The following is a 21,870-nucleotide window of genomic DNA, read 5'->3' on the forward strand; positions in this document are numbered from 1 at the left end:
TCATTTGCACTCAGCTGATTCATGTGAAAAGTTTTCCGACGTGATTGTGGCCACGTGATGGGACTTGACAGACTTTGAAAGCAGAGTGGTAGTTGGAGCTAGACGCACGAGATATTCTACTTCGGAAATCGTCAGAGACTTCAGTATTCCAAGAGCCACAGTGACGAGAGTGTGCAGAGAATACCAAATTGCAGGCTTATATTAGACCAAGGACAACGCAGTGGCCGACGGCCTTCACTTAACGACCAACAACAGTGACGTTTCCGTAAAGTTGTCAGTGCTAACAGACAAGCAACACTGAGTGGAATTACCGCAGAAATTAGTGGGGGACGAAAGACGAACGAATCCATTAGGACAGTGGAGCGGCGTTAATGAGCAATGGCAGCAGATGACCGACCGAGTGCCTTTGCTAACAGCACATGTCTTGCACTGCCTGTCCTGGGCTAGTGACCATGTAGGTTGGATCCTAGATTACTGGAAACCATGGCCCTATTAGAAGGTGGTAGGCTTCGAGTGTGGCCAGATCCCACGAAACCATGGACCCAATTCGTCAATAAGGTATTGTATAAACTGGTGGTGGCTTCATAATGGTATGGGCTGTGTTTACATGGAATAGAATTGGTCCGCTGGTCCTACAGAACCGATCATTGAATGTAAATGTTTATGTTCTGCTACTTGGAGACCATTTGAAGCCGGTCATGGACTTCGTGTTCCCAAACAACGACGTCATGTCACCAGACCTCAAGTGTTCGCGCTTGGTTGAAAGAACATTCTGGATAATTTGAGTGAATGATTTAGTCACCCAGATTTCCCGACACGAATCCCATCGAATATTTATGGGAGATAATCGAGAGGTCAGTTCGTGAACAAAATCCTGCGCTGGCAATACTTTCGCAGTTACGGTTGCTGCTACACTACGCCGGGCAAAATGACATCCTATATTAGAAGGTATCCCATGGCTTTCGTCACCTCAGTTTATGCCGACGAATGAGAAACAGCGTGCTATAATCGAGTTTCGAATTCGAAGAGTTCGTCCAAACATGGGGCACCCTCTCCTTTAGCACAACAATGCCAGACCACAAGCGAGCGCTGCGATATGTCCTACAATCCAACGCTTTCGGTTCACTGTCATCGATCATCCACGTTTCAGCCCCGATTTGGCCCCATCCGATTTTCATCTGTTTCCAAAACTCAAAGAACACGTTCGAGGACTTCACTTTGATACTGCTGAAGCGGTGCAATCAGAGGTCAGCGAAGTCAAACAGTCAGCAGTGACGGTATCAACAAACTAGTTTCCCGTTGGGAGGAATTTGTTCGTCACCAGGGTGATTATCTTGAGAAATAAATATGTAGTGAGGAACAAAGACACAGAATCTTAATAAAGTTCGTTTTATTTAAGACTCTATAAACGGTTTCACAAATAAAACTCGGTAGCATTACTTTTCAGCACGACCTCGTGATAATAATTACTTAGAAAATACTTTGTGTCAAAATTTTATGAAAACGTAATAAAAATATTTTTAGAAACCTTACATCCCACTGCCCACCACGAAAGCTGGAGCGCCCAATAGTGAGCGATAGGGACCAAGTTGACTATCACTAATCTAAATCACGGCTGATGAGTCCACTCACAACACTGGGGAGCGGATCGTAGTGAGCATATGGACTTACGAAAGACCCCACACAGGAATATGAATATTCAGCATGATTTTACCATAACGATTCAGAAACCTTCCCCACAAAAACCAACAGTTTTATGGTGGGAAAAAGGCTCTTTACAAGTGGTCTCATGAAAGGCAAGTCCCTCTCAGAACGACAGTTAATACCACTGAAAACGTGTGTGGTGGCTGCAGGGTATATCGATGGGGCCAAAGCGGTCACAGAAATTTGGAGTTCCATAATCGACATCACAAAAACGTATAAGAATGATTTGAGGTTAAAGACAATTAAATCTTGGGTTATAAACGAACTGAGTGATAATGATATGCAAAAAGTTAACAGGCTTATGAACGAACTCTCGTTGTCTTTATAGCTCTTCCTTCAAGGGGAAGCCGGCCGCTGTGGCCGGGTCGTTCTAGCCGCTTTAGTCCGGAACCGCGCTGCTGCCACGGCCGCGGGTTCGAATCCTGCCTCGGGTATGGATGTATGTCATGTCCTTAGGTTAGGTAGGTTTAAGTAGTTCTAAGTCTATGGGAATTAGATTAGGAAATGAGACACTTGAAGTAGTAAAGGAGTTTTGCTATTTGGGGAGCAAAATAACTGATGATGGTCGAAGTAGAGACGATATAAAATGTAGACTGGCAATGGCAAGGAAAGCGTTTCTAAAGAAGCGAAATTTGTTAACATTGTGTATAGATTTAAGTGTCAGGAAGTCGTTTCTGAAAGTATTTGTATGGAGTGTAGCCATGTATGGAAGTGAAACATGGACGATAAATAGTTTGGACAAGAAGAGAATAGAAGCTTTCGAAATGTGGTGCTACAGAAGAATGCTGAAGATTAGATGGGTAGATCACATAACTAATGAGGAGGTATTGAATAGAATTGGGGAGAAGAGGAGTTTGTGGCACAACTTGACAAGAGGAAGGGACCGATTGGTAGGACATGTTCTGAGGCATCAAGGGATCACAAATTTAGCATTGGAGGGCAGCGTGGAGGGTAAAAATTGTAGAGGGAGACCAAGAGATGAAGGATGTAGGTTGCAGTAAGTACTGGGTAGAGTAGCATGGAGAGCTGCATCAAACCAGTCTCAGGACTGAAGAAAACAACAACAACAAGTCTATGGGGCTGATGACCTCAGATCTTAAGTCCCATAGTGCTTAGAGCCATTTGAACCTTCAAGGGGAGAGTTTTTCTCGGAGGAGTGTGCAATATATCGCAGTGTAAAAGGGAGTAAAATTTGTTTCTGGAGTAAAGTAAACCCACATTTTTATGAAGAGCTTGAACACGACCCGGCATATGCTTTGACTCATCTGGACTGCAATGTCTGCAACCCACTTGGTACACTCATCTTTCTTCGACGGTTCTGTCAATCATATTGCGCATATTGCGGTGTTTGTGATTTGTTGATTTCACATCTGCTAGATCGATGACTGCTCGGTTGTATTCGGTTCCAGCACGATGGAGCACAAACCCATTATGCGAATGCCAATAGAGACTATCTCAGTGAGGTATTTCCTGATAAATGTATTGGACTTGGTTCTGCCCATCCGCATGCACCTTTGAAGTGGCCACCTCGAAGTCCTGATCTATATAATTAAACAGCAGATTATAGCCACAAGTTAAGAGGCAGCTGAAAAACTTAACGATACTGTTCGACGTGCAATTACTGGCATCATGCTGACGATGTTAAGGAGAATTTCACATCGTACACATAGAAGAATCATACTCTGTTACGAAAACGATGGTGTACGCACACAAACTCTGGAATAAACAGTAAAGAATAGCCACACTATGTCAAAGTTGTCCTCTGCCATGATCCCACATTAATAAAATGCGACCATCTATGGATACGTGGACACGCGGTAGGGGTAATGGGACTTTGTGAGCACTCTGTAGACACAGACTCCACAAGGCACCACACAGCGCATAGAGGAGTCTACCTTGTACCACTGCTAGTGGTACAAGGTTCCAACCGCAAACTGAACGATGGATAAGCGACTGACTATATGCCTCCGTACGAGCTTTAACATTTCTTGTTGTCGCGGTCCTAAGAACGAAATGTACGTTGACAGCTGTAAAATCGTTCTGCAGTCAGCAGCAAACGACAGTTCTCTAAATTTTCTCATTAGTGTTTCGTGAAAAGGACGCCTCCCTGTATAGGCAAAACTAGTTTCGTAATATAAAATCCTGTTTCCTCGGACCATTCTTTTCTGTGGCGGTTGCCTGCAGACCGTTCTTTTCATAAGATGATGTTTAACCAGTGGGATAAGGTATTTAACAAAGCCATGGGACCTCTGAATGCCAATATTCCACAAGAACCGAACATGAAGACAGTTTTCACGGATAGTTCATTTGCTCAACATGCTACTTTTTTCTTGAAAGCTCGAATCACAGACAAAGACATAAGATTTCTATATTTGATACTCATGGTAATTAAGCTAAAGCAGCCGTCAGTGACGGAAAGAGGAAACATGTTCAATAACCAGCTACAGCCCATTAAATGTTACCAAATTTATAATCAGAGAGAAGTGGAATACGCAATGTCAAGAGGCCTTCAAATACAAAGGCAGAGGTCACGACAAAGTGAATCCAAAAATGGCTCTGAGCACTATTGGACTTGACATCTGAGGTCATCAGTCCACCAGCACTTAGAACTAAACCTAACATAAGGACATCACAAACATCCATGCCAGAGGCAGGATTAGAACCTGTGACCGTAGCAGTCACGCGTTTCCGGACTGAAGCGCCTAGAACCGCTCGTCCACCGCGGCCGGCGTAAAGTGAATCCGACGCTGATTTTTAACTTTGAGTAGGAGAAGAATCGATGCTTCAGAAGATACAAGAACACAATCAGACGCCTCACCTTCATCCACGGCTGTAACAGGAAGCATCTGTTTCGTACTGGCCTGGTCGCTTACTCACTTACTCATAGGATGTCAGCCACCGAACAGATATAACGCTACATGTCACCTACTACGACGTCTGGTCATCTTCAGTTGCTATTTGGAGTCATGTGAAGCCGTACTATTGTGAAATAATAATTCTATACGTGGCTTGCTCTGCAATGCATTAAACCTTGTATGTATAATGATGGCTGTCTGAGTCCTGACGACGTGAAAAAAAAGAACATGATATGTATCTCCTAGAATTGTTGTATAGACGATCTACACGCAAGCGCCAAAGAAACTAGTATAGGCATGCCTATTCAAATACAAAAATAAGTAAAGCGGCAGAATATGGCGCTGCGGTCGGTAACACCTATATAAGACAACAGGTGCCTGGCGCAGTTGTTAGATCGGTTACTGCTGTTTCAATGGCAGATTATCGATATTTAAGTGAGCTTGAATGTGGCGCTGTAGACGGCGCACGAGCGATGGGACACAGCATCTCCGACGTAGCGATGAAGTTTGAATTTTCTCGTACGACAATTTCACGAGAGTGCCGTCAATATCAGGAGTCCGGTAAAACATGAAATCTCCATCATCGCTGCGGCCGGAAAAAGATCCCGCAAGAACGGGACCAACAACGACTGAGGACAAACGTTCGCCGTGCGGTTAAAGGCGCTGCAGTCTGGAACCGCAAGACCGCTACGGTCGCAGGTTCGAATCCTGCCTCGGGCATGGATGTTTGTGGTGTCCTTAGGTTAGTTCGGTTTAACTAGTTCTAAGTTCTAGGGGACTAATGACCTCAGCAGTTGAGTCCCATAGTGCTCAGAGCCATTTTTTTGACAACCGTTCAACGTGACAGGCGAGCAATCCTTATGCAGATTGCTACAGATTCCAATGCTGAGCCATCAACAAGAGTCGGCATGCGAACCTTTCAACGAAACATCATCGATATGGGCTTTCGGAGCCGTAGTTCCACTCGCGTATGCTTGATGACTGCACGACTCAAAGCTTTACGCCTCACCTGGGCCCGCCAACACCAACATGGGACTGTTGATGACTGTTTACATCCTGCCTGGTCGGACGAGTCTCGTTTCAAATTGTATCGAGCTGATGAACGTTTACGGGTATGGAGACAACCTCATGAATCCATAGACTCTGCATGTCAGGAGGGGACTATTCAAGCTGGTGGAGACTCTGTAATGGTGTGAGGTGTGTGCAGTTGCAATGATGTAAGACCCCTGATGCGTCTAGATACGACTGTGACTGGTGACACGTACTTAAGCATCCTTTCTGATCACCTGCATCCATTCATGCCCATTGTGCATTCCGGTGGACTTGGGCAATTCCAGCAGGAAAATGCGACATGTTACACGCCCAGAATTGCTGCACTTCGGCTTCATGAACAATCTTCTGAGTTTAAAACTTCCGCTGGCCACCAAACTCTCCAGGCATGAGCGTTATTGAGCATATCCTGGATGCCTTGCAACGTGCTGTTCAGAAGAGATCTCCACCCCCTCGTACTCTTTTGGATTTATGGACAGCCCCGCATGGTGTCAATTCCCTGCAGCACAACTTCAGACGTTAGGCAGGTGTACCAGCTTCTTTGGCTCTTCAGTGTATAAACAGCTATGTGCAGTTCTTTATTCTCATACTTTCGCATAATCTTGAGTTTTCACAGTTCTCTCTCGATTTGTGTTGCGTACAGTACTGTCGACTAACATATTTGTTTTTAATGTCATAAATAATTGCTCATCCAACATTCTACTCCGCAACAATGACTTTCTGCGAAGAACTTCGTTTCATCCTAACCAAAATTTTGGGTTTCTACTTGAAGACTTGCTTAACGTGTTTCCTCGCAGAAGCCGTATAATGAATTATACAGAAAGACTCAGTTACAAACAGGTGTAGCCTTGTTTCACATTGTAATTAACTAACAACACTGTTGCTCACAGTAATTTGTTTATTGCGTCGTTTTTCCTTGGGTGACTGGAGTTCTGATGCGCTGCATTAGTGAGAGGCCGGATCAGCGAATCCTTAGTTCCATTCTGTAATAACGAGTGAGATCACCAGTAACTTTAACCTTATAACAAGTCAGTGCTCCTTTCACCCAAACGCACACAGACTCAGACTCGTTTATTTTGCGATGATCCCCCTTCCTAAGAACCAAAGGCATGGTAGACATATAATACGACCTTCCTATGTCTCTGTTGTACTGTTGTTGATAATTCTTCCGGGTTATATAGCCGTGGTCCATGGAATTCTTCTATTCCTAACGTTTCGTCCAATAGTACGTTGGTCATCCTCAGAGGTATGGCTGGTACTGCGTCGGAGAGCGGCCTAAATACCGAGGAAAGTGGACGTGGTCTAGCTTGCACATAATAGCAGAGAGAAAACTAGTCAAAGATAAAATGTAACTATCGATAATAGTACGTCATAGATAAAAATCACTTATCGATTCTGTAACGCCACTGCCCATATCTCGCTTAATTTCAAGGCCTCTTCTTTTCCATTAAAATTATCTTCATGTTTATAAATTTCAATAGCCTCCCTATACAGTCGTGGAGAATAGTTCATGGTAGCACTTAAAACTGTAGTTTCAGAAAACTTAACTACATTGTCACCTGACTGAAGTGCATGTTCCGCAACGGCCGATTTATTTATTTTGTACACCTCTCTGTCGTATACTTCACATAATTGAAACGTGCGATAGGCAATAATATCCCTGTCATGAAACTCTCCCTACTTTGGACACTTTGTCTCCTGGATACCGTTCAGTAGCTACAGTAACCCATGAAAAAAAAAAAAAGTTCAAATGTGTGTGAAATCTTATGGGACTTAACTGCTAAGGTCATCAGTCCCTAAGCTTATACACTACTTAACCTAAAATATCCTTAAGGACAAACACACACTCCCATGCCCGAGGGAGGACTGGAACCTCCGCCGGGACCATGACTGCAGGCCAAGACTGCAGCGCCTCAGACGGCTTTTTTTTTTTTTCTCTCTCATTTTGTTCACTTTTGTTTGTTGCATCTGCTCGGGGCGGACGTCGAAAGACATCCGTTTAAGTTCGTTGTTGATCGATTAACTCAGTTTTTTTTATTACAGAGGGCAGTTAACCCTCTGACCGAACACGCTGAGCTACCGTGCCGGCTTGGGACCGCTCGGCTACTCCCGCGCGGCCTACAGTAACCCATCCATTACCATGTGTATTAGCGTCATTATTATCCAAAGTAAAATTCAGTACGTATCCACAAAACACTGAAGGAGCATGCAAAAATACTTGTCCATTAACACCATCTACAGTGCTCATCTCGATGTTATCTACAGCTTTATACACTCTTAAGACGCGAACGCCTTCTCCTCCTGTAATAACGCGGCATCTCTGTAGGTAAATTTTTTCCTTGAGTGATTGGAGTTCTGATGCGGGCCGAATTAGTGAGAGGCCGGATCAGCGAATCCTTAGTTCCATTTCGGACATACCGCTAACAGCGAGGAAGAGGCGTTAAATACGTGTTGTGCTTACTGTGAGGCATTACGTAAACGCTCACAGCGCTGGACCGCAATCCGATGGCGGTGTCTCGTCAGCTGTTCGTGACGAGGCAGTCGCGGAAGCGTGGAGTGGGTTTCAAACACGAGCGTTTAACGACCTGCTGGGCACGCGCAAACGCCTAGCGGGCGCGGTAAACACGGCCGCCGAGGTAAATGAGCGGAGAAAGGCGTGTGAAGTGTTTACAAACAGAGCGACAGGGGAGGAGAGAGTCCGTCAGCGGCGAGCGTCTTTTTGTGGCCGCCTGACGGATGGCCGCGGCCTTGCGGCGGCCTCGCTCTGAAACCCGATCCGTGACCGCAGCGGGCCACCACTTGTTTACTGGCACGCGACCCGCTCCTCGCCTCTCCTCTCCGCTCAGCTGGTCGGGCCGAGAAACGCGGAAGAGCGCCGCAAAGGCAGTGGAAGTGGGCGGGGGGGGGGGGGGAGGCAGTGAGGGGGCCACCGCGCGGGAGACAATGCAGCTCAGCGCCCGCGCGCGGCTGAATATTTATGACGCGACCGTGTAAACAGACGAGGCTACGCGACTTGGCCGCCCATTCACAAAGCGGCCGAGCCGGCCCGTGGGCTAGGTCAGGGTCGCGCGGCGCCCGCCGAGCACAGGCGTGATTTACACGGCAGGCCGCCCCCGCGTGTGTGCGTGGCTGTGTGTGTGTGTGTGTGTGTGTGTGTGTACTTTCCAGGCCGCTACGCCCCGCCCTCCTCCCACGCCGGCGCGCCCACCACATCCGACACCGCACACACTTGTTGCCTTTGCTCTTGACACATTTCCGCGGCCACAACAGCTCCTCCTGCTGTTAGAGCGCCGGAGGCTTCCCTCGCACGTGGCTCAGCTATCAACTGCCGCCGATTTCGTGTCATAGGTACTGGCGGAATGGACAGTGTCTTGAAAGGAGGATATAAGATGAACATCAGCAAAAGCAAAACGAGGGTAATGGAATGTAGTCGAATTAAGTCAGGTGATGCTGAGGGTATTAGATTAGGAAATAAGACACTTAAAGTAGTAAAGGAGTTTTGCTATTTGGGGAGCAAAATAACTGATGGTCGAAGTAGAGAGGATATAAAATGTAGACTGGCAATGGCAAGGAAAGCGTTTCTGAAGAAGAGAAATTTGTTAACATCCAGTATAGATTTAAGTGTCAGGAAGTCGTTTCTGAAAGTATTTGTATGGAGTGTAGCCATGTATGGAAGTGAAACGTGGACGATAAATAGGTTGAACAAGAAGAGAATAGAAGCTTTCGAAATGTGGTGCTACAGAAGAATGCTGAAAATTAGATGGGTAGATCACATAACTAATGAGGAGGTATTGAATGCGGAGAAGAGAAGTTTGTGGCACAACTTGACTAGAAGAAGGCATCGATTGGTAGGACATGTTCTGAGGCATCAAGGGATCACCAATTTAGTATTGGAGGGCAGCGTGGAGGGTAAAAATCGTAGAGGGAGACAAAGAGATGAATACACCAAGCAGATTCAGAAGGATGTAGGTTGCAGTAGGTACTGGGAGATGAAGAAGCTTGCACAGGATAGAGTAGCATGGAGAGCTGCATCAAACCAGTCTCAGGACTGAAGACCACAACAACAGGTATTGGCTGGACCTCGAGAGTCCCGTCTATGTACCGACTGTGGACGCTCTCGTCGGGCATTTACACTGCCGGTCGTCAAAAAGTGAACATCACCAAGGATAGTAAATACCGAAATTCTTCTTTTGTGCGAATATACACCACCGGAAAAAATAGAGGTTTCCAATTCAGTCAATATTTATTGTTGAACAATGCATAATGAGTACATGAAATGATTACATTTAGCGATCAATAGCACAAGCGGTTCTGAGGTACCAAGTTATCGACCAGTACTGAAACACGGATACGTGGTGTAGCCTTCATGGGTGGTAACGCAGGTGGTGACTGGCATCTAGTCGGTCGTACAAATGACGAACACGGCCCTGGGATACGTTATGCCACGCCAGCTCAACCTGTTAACGTAGCTGTTAGTTGGCAAATCGCACGAGTCACTTCTCGCCCGTCATATCCCACACTTGCTCGATTGGAGACAAGTCCAGAGATCGTGCTGGCCAGGGAAGTTGCTGCACGTCTTTCAGAGCACACTGAGTTTCACAAGCAGTGTGTGGGCGATTATTATTCTGCTGCAACATTACACCACCTTCCTGTTGCAAGAACGGCAAAGTAACGGGTCGAACGACATTTTACACCTACCGAGCATGGTTAGTGTCCGCTCCAGAAACACCAAAGGTAGCGATATTTATAGCTTATCGCACCCTAGACCATGAGGCCTGCGGCCAGTGTGTCCCGGACGAATGCATTCTAAGGGACAGCACTGAACAGGTCTGTGTTGTACACAGAAACGTTTATCACTTGCGTGCAGACAGAATCAGCTTTTATCGCTGAAGACCACCGGGTGGCATTTCATATTTCAAGTCATCCTCTGACAGCACCAGTCCAGCAGCGCTCTTAGATTCTGTGGCGTGAGTGGAAGATGGGCCAGAGATGTGCACGCCCATAGTCCCAATGCTAATAAGCGGTGGGCCGTAGGGGAGTCGCTGGCGCCAGTGATTCTCTTATCTAGTTTTTATTTATTTATTTATTTATTGTTCCGTGGGACCACATTTAGGAGAAGTCTCCATGGTCATGGAACGAGTCAATACATGAAATTATAACACGATTGTAGAAACAGAATGAAATGAAACATAAGAAACATATTCAGGCAACAAGTCGTTAGTTTAAATAAAGAAAATCAAGAATGTAACACTGGAATTTGCTTAATTTTTTAGCTCTTCCAGGAGCTCCTCGACAGAATAGAAGGAGTGAGCCATGAGGAAACTCTTCAGTTTAGACTTAAAAGTGTTTGGGCTACTGCTAAGGTTTTTGAGTTCTTGTGGTAGCTTATTGAAAATAAGGGGCAGTAATCCCGTTCTCTTTGGTTTTCCTCTTCTGGCCGCTGTTTAAGCGCGGCGCTTCCGGTTATTTTCTCTTGGTTTTCCGCTACGGGGCACTATTGGTCGTGCTTATCCGTTGCTTGGGCGTATGTTGTGTTGACGAGTCTTGGAGTGACCGTTACGGAGGAGCATTGGTTGCTAGCGGGGCTGTGTTTATGATTTGAGGAGTGTGTCGGTGGCGGTCTGTTGGTGATGACCTCCGATGCACTAGCTAGTGTGTATATTGTACTACCTGATGCTGATTCTCGTCGTCTGCTGCTACTAACGGTGGGCATCTGCTATTTCTCTGAAGTTGTATTTTGTGATCAGTCTGATCGTAATTTGTGTTCACAACCGGAAACAGTGATTTGTATGTGGTTATTCCCACCGTGGCGGGAATAAGGAATTCACTCTTCATTCCGATATGAGTTGAGTAGTGGTGTTAAGAGTGAAAAAAACTGCTCTGACGGGAGCAGTAAGTGTGAGTTGTGTGAAGGCTGCATGTATCATTCTAGGATAGTGTACAGGCCATGTTTAGTTTTAAGACAGTATGCGAGTAATGTTATTTGAGAATCTTATGATTTATTCTGTGGTCTCCGTTTGAAGGGGCTATGACATTTGTGCCTCATATTATGGGATTTTATGCTCTTGGTTCGGCAGGTCGTTAACTTCTCCAGACTTCTCCATTTTTAGAGAACCACTTAATAATTCTCTGGAAAATTTCGTTTAATAACTCTTTGGTTGCTTTCTCTCTAATGGGATTTATCACAACACTAGTATCGTTTCCAAAACGTATCAATTCTGCTTGTTGAATGTTAAGTGGAAGGTCATTCACAAATATACAAAGAACAGAAATGGTCCTAAAATTGAACCCTGCGGCACTCCCTTTGTGATTTTACCCCAGCCATTATTATTTTTTACTTTTTCGACATTGTCTGAATTATTCAGCAGAAGCTTTTGCATTTTCTTTGTCAATGTGAAATAATTTGGGTGAAGGTCACGGTTAAAGCAGGCTCAGACATGGTAATTAGATGTCTCTATAGACCCCTTGGCTCAGCAGCTGTTGTGGCTGAGCACCTGAAGGATAATTTGGAAAATAATTCGAGTAGATTTCCCCACCATGTTATAGTTCTGGGTGGAGATTTTAATTTGCCGGATATAGACTGGGAGACTCAAAGGTTCATAACGGGTGGCAGGGACAAAGAATATAGTGAAATTTTTTAAAGTGCTTTATCTGAAAACTACCTTGAGCAGTTAAACAGAGAACCGACTCGTGGCGATAACATATTAGACCTTCTGGTGACAAACAGACCCGAACTATTTGAAACAGTAACCGCAGAACAGGGAATCAGCGATCATAAAGCGGTTACGGCATTGATGATTTCAGCCGTAAATAGAAATATTAAAAAAGGTAGGAAGATTTTTCTGTTTAGCAAAAGTGACAAAAAGCAGATTACAGAGTAACTGACGGCTCAACACAAAAGTTTTGTCTCAAGTACAGATAGTGTTGAACATCAGTGGACAAAGTTCAAAACCATCGTACAATATGCGTTAGATGAGTATGTGCCAAGCAAGATCGTAAGAGATGGAAAAGAGCCACCGTGGTACAACAACCGAGTTAGAAAACTGCTGCGGAAGCAAAGGGAACTTCACAGCAAACATAAACATAGCCAAAGCCTTGCAGACAAACAAAAATTACGCGAAGCGAAATGTAGTGTAAGGAGAGCTATGCGAGAGGCGTTCAATGAATTCGAAAGTAAAGTTCTATGTACTGACTTGGCAGAAAATCCTAAGAAATTTTGGTCTTATGTCAAAGCGGTAGGTGGATCAAAACAAAATGTCCAGACACTCTGTGACCAAAATGGTACTGAAACAGAGGATGACAGACTAAAGGCCGAAATACTAAATGTCTTTTTCCAAAGCTGTTTCACAGAGGAAGACTGCACTGTAGTTCCTTCTCTAGATTGTCGTACAGATGACAAAATGATAGATATCGAAATAGACGACAGAGGGATAGAGAAACAATTAAAATCGCTCAAAAGAGGAAAGGCCGCTGGACCTGATGGGATACCAGTTCGATTTTACACAGAGTACGCGAAGGAACTTGCCCCCCTTCATGCCGTAGGTCTCTACAAGAGCGTAGCGTTCCAAAGGATTGGAAAAGGGCACAGGTCATCCCCGTTTTCAAGAAGGGAAGTCAAACAGATGTGCAGAACTATAGACCTATATCTCTAACGTCTATCAGTTGTAGAATTTTGGAACACGTATTATGTTCGAGTATAATGACTTTTCTGGAGACTAGAAATCTACTCTGTAGGAATCAGCATGGGTTTCGAAAAAGAAGATCGTGTGAAACCCAACTCGCGCTATTCTTCCACGAGACTCAGAGGGCCATAGACACGGGTTCCCAGGTAGATGCCGTGTTTCCTGACTTCCGCAAGGCGTTCGATACGGTTGCCCACAGTCGTTTAGTGAACAAAGTAAGAGCATATGGACTATCAGACCAATTGTGTGATTGGATTTAAGAGTTCCTAGATAACAGAACGCAGCATGTCATTCTCAATGGAGACAAGTCTTCCGAAGTAAGATCGATTTCAGGTGTGCCACAGGGGAGTGTCGTGGGACCGTTGCTATTCACATTATACATAAATGAACTTGTGGATGACATCGGCTTTTTGCGGATGATGCTGTGGTGTATCGAGCGGTTGTAACAATGGAAAATTGTACTGAAATGCAGGAGGATCTGCAGCGAATTGACGCATGGTGCAGGGAATGGCAATTGAATCCCAATGTGGACAAGTGTAATGTGCTGCGAATACATAGAAAGAAAGATCCCTTATCATTTAGCTACAATATAGAAGGTCAGCAACTGGAAGCAGTCAATTCCATAAATTATCTGGGAGTAGGCATTAGGAGTCATTTAAAATGGAATGATCATATAAAGTTGATCGTCAGTAAAGCAGATGTCCGACTGAGATTCATTGGAAGAATCCTAAGGAAATGCAATCCGAAAACAAAGGAAGTAGGTTACAGTACGCTTGTTCGCCCACTGCTTGAATACTGCTCAGCAGTGTGGGATCCGTACCAGATAGGGTTGATAGAAGAGATAGAGAAGATCCAACGGAGAGCAGCGCGCTTCGTTACAGGATCATTTAGTAATCGCGAAAGCGTTATGGAGATGATAGATAAACTCCAGTGGAAGACTCTGCAGGAGAGACGCTCAGTAGCTCGGTGCGAGCTTTTGTTGAAGTTTCGAGAACATACCTTCACCGAGGAGTCAAGCAGTATATTGCTCGCTCCTACGTATATCTCGCGAAGAGACCATGAGGATAAAATCAGAGAGATTAGAGCCCACACAGAGGCATACCGACAATCCTTCTTTCCACGAACAATACGAGACTGGAATAGAAGGGAGAACCGATAGAGGTACTCAACGTACCCTCCGCCACACACCGTCAGGTGGCTTGCGGAGTATGGATGTAGATGTAGAAGTATGATTCAAACTAGGTGTGTGTAAATCCATCAGTTCCATTAAACTTTAATATTTCTAGGAGAGCATCGTGATCTACACAGTCATAGACCTTGGAGATATCTTAAAAATACCATCTGGCTGTGTTTTATTATTTAAGATCTGTACTGTTTGATGGGTGAATGTATAAATAGCATTCTCAGTCGAACAAGCTTTCTGGAATCCAAACTGTGATGTGCTAAGTAACTTGTTTCCACTTAAGTGTGGTACTACCCTTGAGTACATTACTTTTTCTAATAGTTTAGAGAAAGTCGTCAGTAAGGGAATTGGACGATGATTGTTGAAGCCTGCCTTGTCACCTTTCTTATGAAGCGGCTTAATAACTGCTTTGTTTAACCTGTCTGGGAAAATTCCCTGTGCCAGTGGTGCATTGCATATATCACTAAGAACATTATTTATTAAGTTGGAACAGCTTCTCAGAACTCTGTTGGATGGCGCTAATGTTTACAGTTTGTGTAGGTTATCTTTACAGAATTTCTCTGCAAACCGAGATTCTAAATTCCCTTACACAGGGCTTAGTTACTGCAGTTTTCCTTGTCGAAATATCGGCAGCTTTCGACGACGTCACCCTGCTGCGTTCTCGTAAGTTATTTGAACGTCTCCAAACTTTTGCACACTGTGAAACGTAAGGTTTAACAGTCTCCAGCACTCCGAGTCTCTCATCAAAGCTAATTACCTTAATACAAAATTGTGTGTCCTCCAGTTTCCTACCGACCACAAAAATGGTTCAAATGGCTCTGAGCACTATGGGACTCAACAGCTTAGGTCATAAGTCCCCCAGAACTGAGAACTACTTAAACCTAACTAACCTAAGGACATCACACACACCCATGCCCGAGGCAGGATTCGAACCTGCGACCGTAGCGGCCCCGCGGTTCCGGACTGCAGCGCCAGAACCGCACGGCCACCGCGGCCGGCTACCGACCACAATTTCTTCCTCCATCCAGTGAATAAATATCGCGAATTTCCTTCGGCACTTTACTTCTCGTTGCGAACATTCCGTCACACGGTTTTCCGATGCTCCAGAAGGAACTGCCATTCTCTTTCTTCATGCTGATCGAGACGGGCAGATTGCTTATTACAATCCCTCTTGCCGTACTCCACACTCAGCATTCACGCTTGTGACTGGCAATACTACTCTATCACAGACTTACTGTGCTTCACCCATGCTTCCGCACTCGGACACACTTTCCACCTTCATGCTCTATTTATCGGTTGTCTCACCATAACCTACGAAGCAGAGCTGTCATTGGTCACTTAGTTCACGTGCCGCCTGCCACTGCCGTGCCAGGTCCTCCCAGGTGAGTTTTCGTTATACTCGTCTTTCTGAAACCACAGATGTCCCTTTTCGAAAGGAAAGAAAAGCTTTACAGTGAAAAATATACATCCTTCCGATGTTCACAAATATAGCAGCCTCGGGGTTCTTCAAGCCGCTACGGTTCTACACTCATGCTCATAAATTAAGGACATTGCAGAATGTGGTGCCACACAACGTGGCACTACACAAAGCCTCCCATTCTTGTACCAGTGCCTGTCGGAGCTCCTGAAGTGTCCTAGGGGTGTGAAGACGTGCAGCGAGCGATACGTCGACCGGGAGCATCCCAGACGTGCTGGACGGGATTTAGGTCTGGAGACTAGATAGGTCACTCCATTCGCCTGATATTTTCTGTTTCAAGGTAGTCCTCCACGATGGCAGCTTGGTGGGGCCGTGCGTTATCATCCATCAGGAGGAAGGTGGGACTCACTACACCCCTTAAAAGGCGGACATACTGGTGCAAAATGACGTCCCGATACACCTGACCTGTTACAGTTCCTCTGTCAAAGACATGCAGGGGTGTACGTGCACCAATCATAATCCCATCCCACACCATCAAACCACGACCTCCATACAGGTCCCTTTCAAGGGCATTAACGGGTTGGTATCTGGTTCCTGGTTCACGCCAGATGAAAACCCGGCGAGAATCACTGTTCAGACTATACCTGGACTCGTCCGTGAACATAACCTGAGACCACTGTTCAAATGACCATGTACTGTGTTCTTAACACCAGGCTTTACGGGCTCTCCTGTGACCAGGGGTCAGTGGAATGCACCTTGCAGGTCTCCGGGCGAATAAACTATGTCCGTTCAGTCGTCTGTAGACTGTGTGTCTGGAGACAACTGTTCCAGTGGCTGCGGTAAGGTCCCGAGCAAGGCTACCTACAGAACTCCGTGACCGTCTGCGAGCACTGATGGTGAGATATCATTCTTCTTGTGGTGTTGTACACTGTGGACGTCCCGTATTGTAACGCCTGGACACGTTTCCTGTCTGCTGGAATAATTGCCATAATCTTGAGATCACACTTTGTGGCACACGTAGGGTCCGTGCTATGACCTGCTGTCTTTGACCAGCCTCCAGTCGCCCTAGTGTTCTACCCCTCATAACGTCATCAATATGTGTTCTCTGAGCCATTTTCAACACACAGTCACCATTAGCATCTCAGAAAACGTCTGCACACTAACTCGCTGCACCGTACTCCGACATACACCAACACACCTCTGCTTATGTGGACTGCTGCCAGCGCCACCGTGCAACGACCGCAGGTCAATGCACCGCATTGTCATACCCAAGGTGACTTAAGCCCGCAGACCACCCACCAGAGCGTTGTTTCACCATATATCAGCATTAACCTGAATTTATGAACATGAGTGTATAATTAGTCAAGCTATCGCTTATGAGCATATGATTCGTGGCGAACGTTGCTGTGGACTGGTTTACTTTGCTGCGTCCTGTGTTCTCACGGCTTTTAAACCTGAACGCGTAGGTAATCTGCCTTCCGGCTTTCCCATGTCGCGGCACAATATTCTTCTTTCACAGGAGACAATTAGGTGGGGGGACAGGGGAGGTTGTTATACTGCTGTAGCCGAGTTCCATATGTAATCCATAACAGATATCCCCCACTGACTTTTAACCCAAAAATGATGGACAGGTAATTAAACATTCCGATAAAAATTCCCCTGAATGTCCATCCATCATCCCCTCGTCCCTAGAGGCTCAAGAACCAGCCATCAGCTGGAAAGGTGATGCTCAATCTGTTCTTTGATTACAGAGGCCCATTGCTTATCGATTTCAATGGACCTGGTGTCTCCATCACTGGGGAACGGTACTGCACAACGCTGGAGGAATTGCGGAATGCAATTAAGGCGGAAAGACCAGGAAAACCGCGACAAGTTGTACTGCTGCTTTACAATACCACAGGTTGCTACACTCCTGGAAATTGAAATAAGAACACCGTGAATTCATTGTCCCAGGAAGGGGAAACTTTATTGACACATTCCTGGGGTCAGATACATCACATGATCACACTGACAGAACCACAGGCACATAGACACAGGCAACAGAGCATGCACAATGTCGGCACTAGTACAGTGTATATCCACCTTTCGCAGCAATGCAGGCTGCTATTCTCCCATGGAGACGATCGTAGAGATGCTGGATGTAGTCCTGTGCAACGGCTTGCCATGCCATTTCCACCTGGCGCCTCAGTTGGACCAGCGTTCGTGCTGGACGTGCAGACCGCGTGAGACGACGCTTCATCCAGTCCCAAACATGCTCAATAGGGGACAGATCCGGAGATCTTGCTGGCCAGGGTAGTTGACTTACACCTTCTAGAGCACGTTGGGTGGCACGGGATACATGCGGACGTGCATTGTCCTGTTGGAACAGCAAGTTCCCTTGCCGGTCTAGGAATGGTAGAACGATGGGTTCGATGACGGTTTGGATGTACCGTGCACTATTCAGTGTCCCCTCGACGATCACCAGTGGTGTACGGCCAGTGTAGGAGATCGCTCCCCACACCATGATGCCGGGTGTTGGCCCTGTGTGCCTCGGTCGTATGCAGTCCTGATTGAGGCGCTCACCTGCACGGCGCCAAACACGCATACGACCATCATTGGCACCAAGGCAGAAGCGACTCTCATCGCTGAAGACGACACGTCTCCATTCGTCCCTCCATTCACGCCTGTCGCGACACCACTGGAGGCGGGCTGCACGATGCTGGGGCGTGAGCGGAAGACGGCCTAACGGTGTGCGGGACCGTAGCCCAACTTCACGGAGACGGTTGCGAATGGTCCTCGCCGATACCCCAGGAGCAACAGTGTCCCCAATTTGCTGGGAAGTGGCGGTGCGGTCCCCTACGGCACTGCGTAGGATCCTACGGTCTTGGCGTGCATCCGTGCGTCGCTGCGGTCCGGTCCCAGGTCGACGGGCACGTGCACCTTCCGCCGACCACTGGCGACAACATCGATGTACTGTGGAGACCTCACGCCCCACGTGTTGAGCAATTCGGCGGTACGTCCACCCGGCCTCCCGCATGCCCACTATACGCCCTCGCTCAAAGTCCGTCAACTGCACATACGGTTCACGTCCACGCTGTCGCGGCATGCTACCAGTGTTAAAGACTGCGATGGAGCTCCGTATGCCACGGCAAACTGGCTGACACTGACGGCGGCGGTGCACAAATGCTGCGCAGCTAGCGCCATTCGACGGCCAACACCGCGGTTCCTGGTGTGTCCGCTGTGCCGTGCGTGTGACCATTGCTTGTACAGCCCTCTCGCAGTGTCCGGAGCAAGTATGGTGGGTCTGACACACCGGTGTCAATGTGTTCTTTTTTCCATTTCCAGGAGCATATATCGCAAATGTCGTAACGCAGAAGTTACGCCAACTCAAGTGGGGGAGACTAGAGCACTCACCCCTATAGTCCTAACCTCTTCCCATGTGATTATTACTCCTTCGGAACCTTGAAAAGACCGTGAAGGGTCAGCGATTCCCATCGGACGGGTATGTGCAGCAAGCAGTTATGGACTCCTTCATGCAACAGAACATGGTGTGTTACCAAATGGGTATCTTCAATCTGGTGAGTCGGCGGGATGATTGACACAGTGCTTACGGGATTTTGCCCGATTAACATACCGATTGTAGACTGTACAACCTTCGAGTGGAAAGTTTCTGATCGCCCCTTATATAAAATGTGCCACATGACTAAAATACAATCACGAGTAAGGAATTTGTCAGTGTGGATTTGAAAACATCGAATGTTTTCAAAGTGGTATCTCCTTACCTATCTCCAACCTGTGAACTGCTTCATATAGCCATTAACACAGCACTTCCGCTTTAATGTGGACTCTGAAATGCTGTCCCAATTTTTTTCTCACATAGCAGAAGCTGTGCCGTGGGCCCCAAAACACAATCCCACTTAACTTGCACGTACCAGAAGCATTGTTGTGGGGTCGGAAATATTTTCCCACTTATTTCCCACATACCAAAAGCATTTCCATGGCCTCCGGAATACTGTCCCACATCTATCACTTACCAGAATCGGTGCCGTGGACTCCGAAAAACTGTTGCACTTATCTCCCACGTACCACAATTGCTGCTGTAGGCTCTGAAATACTATTCCACTTACTTCCCACATTCCAGAAAAGGAAACAAAATCGTGCAACGGAGAACGGCATATCTAATGAAACTTTTAGGGTTGGCCCAGTTAAGCATAAAAGTATGGATATCACACCTCACGTGGACGCATTGATAACGAGATCCATCAGACTAGGAAAGGGAGCAGAGGGTAATTATAACAGGCTAATTTATTACTAAAAAACATCAAAGATGCTTTACCCACTGAACCAAGAACACAAATAATTATTGAGTGCACGAGGGACTGAAAATAGGTACTATAGCGTTGGCACACATGGGAGTTACATGATAGAAATAGTGTCGCAAAAATGGCCAATCCTTGTGGTAAAGGTTAATGATTTAAAGAAGTATCTCAGAGAAGCACGAACAAACACCAGTACTCTCACCTAAGCACATGGTGGGTGCAACTAGCTGGCAGTGAAAATTAGATCAGCAAAACGAAACTCTGCTGCAAAATAAAAGTCTTCATACTTGTCTTTTCTCAACGGATGCAAATACAGCCCATGCTTACCTCTCTAAGCATGTACTAGAACAGAAGACAGCTGCAGTAGAAGCTGACAGTTGCGGCCCAGCATCTCAGTTATGCTCTAAACTGGTGACACCTCGCTCTGCAACTCTGAGAACGAACACACTGAGTCAAGCCGGCTGGAGAGACGTCTTCTGCGACGTCCCTGGAGCGAGTGCCCTCTTACTGTCCTCTAGAAAACTTAGTTGGTCGGAATATTGTCGGCCAATTACAACTCATGATAATTAAAAAAAATATGCAATCAAATTCCCAACTGCTATATTTTTTGCTGTGGCTAACCAATGAAGGGTATTTCTTCCTTGGCATGGACAAGAAGGCAGAAAATCTCCCCTTCACTGTAACAGGTTTCTGCCTATTCACAGCCAATCAGACAGCATCCATGTACAAATGCGCAGGAACTCACCCCTACAACCAAAATAATTACTATGAGCCAATCCCATAAAGCCTTACTCAAATTTGAACAAACATTCCAGCTGGCCTCCTCTGGACACAGCAGCTAATCCCAAGGACGTTGCCATGTGTTGTCTCCTATCCTTCACATTTTTATCTGTGCTGAGAGGGATTCTTTTCATTTCGCTCACAATGAATCTATACAATGGCCTAGACACCGTCGCTGGACGCCCTTGCTGTGCTCGCCTGCCAGGCCGCTCGCCCCTGTGTTCTGTCTGCACGAGACCCCGCCTTCCAGCAGAAGCATTTTTACAACTGATGCAGTGCCCCCTAATGACTCTTCCCTGTTGACAGCTAGCTAAAAGCCCGAGGCTGTCACAATTACAAGGCCCTTTCACCGTACCAAAACTAAAGGAAATAGACTTCAGTAGAATAGCAACTATTAGCAGTGGTTATTATTGCTTGCAATTTTCATGGAGCCTTAGTAATTTGATTTAGTTTAGTAGTTGGATGTACAAATTGGATCAATAAACAGGTTACGTGACAATATTTGGAGAAGCTGCTGTGTAACAAAGCCATACTTCATTTACATTGTGTGATGATTAGTGGGAGGTCCTAAGTGCTCTGATTGTCAATGGATGACCTCAGATCACTAATAGCCGACACGAGAAGCTGCATTGTTATGAGGTGGTTATGAGAACTATTTAATCTGTAGGTTCCCCCGTAACTGCCTGGGTAAGTGAGTTGACAGCTCGGAGAAAAAAATAATAATAATAAAAGAAAAGAGTAACCGCGTTGCAGTGTTCGTACCATCGTACAGGTTTATGATAACTTTATCTTTTTTAACTTTGTTACCTGTACCTAAAGGACAGGTAAAGGCTGCGCATTTCCTACGGCAGAGTGTAAGCATGATAGAATTAGGATAAAACCCATTATTCCACTACTTTAC

Source organism: Schistocerca nitens, chromosome 5 (assembly GCF_023898315.1).
Source record: "Schistocerca nitens isolate TAMUIC-IGC-003100 chromosome 5, iqSchNite1.1, whole genome shotgun sequence".
Lineage (NCBI taxonomy): Eukaryota > Metazoa > Arthropoda > Insecta > Orthoptera > Acrididae > Schistocerca > Schistocerca nitens.